Source organism: Tarenaya hassleriana, unplaced genomic scaffold (assembly GCF_000463585.1).
Source record: "Tarenaya hassleriana unplaced genomic scaffold, ASM46358v1 Cleome7, whole genome shotgun sequence".
Lineage (NCBI taxonomy): Eukaryota > Viridiplantae > Streptophyta > Magnoliopsida > Brassicales > Cleomaceae > Tarenaya > Tarenaya hassleriana.
The window spans coordinates 4359103-4360137 of record NW_010969548.1 but is presented as its reverse complement, the minus strand read 5'-3'; positions in this window follow the sequence as shown (position 1 = coordinate 4360137).

The following is a 1035-nucleotide window of genomic DNA, read 5'->3' as shown; positions in this document are numbered from 1 at the left end:
TATATATAATACGTCCCTAATTACAATGCTAAGAAGACAAAGAGGTCGCGCTTGGACGGTATATGTACATCCATATATATGCGCAAATTCATAAAATCAAATAAATAACAGAGGATTTAAGGTGCCAAAATAGACAACGACGTGTCACCTTTGACATTGATCTTTATTTATTTAAGTTGTAATTCTTAAACACGAAGATATTACAATAAAATGACAAAAGTTATGTTTAACACGTTAATGTCAGATTCAAGTAATAATAATGATTTACAAAAGAAAATATTCAAACGAAGTAAAAAATGTAGACAACAAAACACAAAAAAAAAACATGTAATATGTATATATATATATATGTGTATATATATATATATATGTATATATATATATATGTACAAATATTATTAATGGGTGACGCACTTGCCGATAAAAATGTAAGAATTTTGAAATCTGGAGCTAGTAACAATATTGTCTTCTCCGTTTGTCACTCTATGATTGGTTTAAACAATTAATTACGATGCGCGACCTGATCGAATTTCAAATAAAATTAAATATCATAAATTGCTATTCAATTTATATTTCGCAAAAGGGTAGGTTGCCTAATGCCTATAACATGATGGTTCTACTTCTAGTGAAACTATTCGATTCGCGTCATCTTTATTTTTACAATTAAAGGGCAGATCATTAGAATTTGAGACATATTCTTATATATATATTGTTGGAGCGAATTATTATTAACGAGACAAATCGTAATCAACAATTGTTCAAAGCGTTTTTTTATGTTACTATAATATATCATAAAACATTGGTTTAAGACAAATGCTAGTGGCATCAATTTTAATTCATCGAACTAGTTGTAGATTTCCGAGTAAAAATAAAAACCTGAAATATCAAATTCGATAATTGGTTTTATTATAAAATGCAATTACATTAGAATAACATGCATGGCGGGGAGTTCAAAGCGAAAAATACCCATGCCATAAAGAAACAATAGCAAGTCTTCACGTTGAAAACGACCCCACAAATACTTCCAATTAGCTT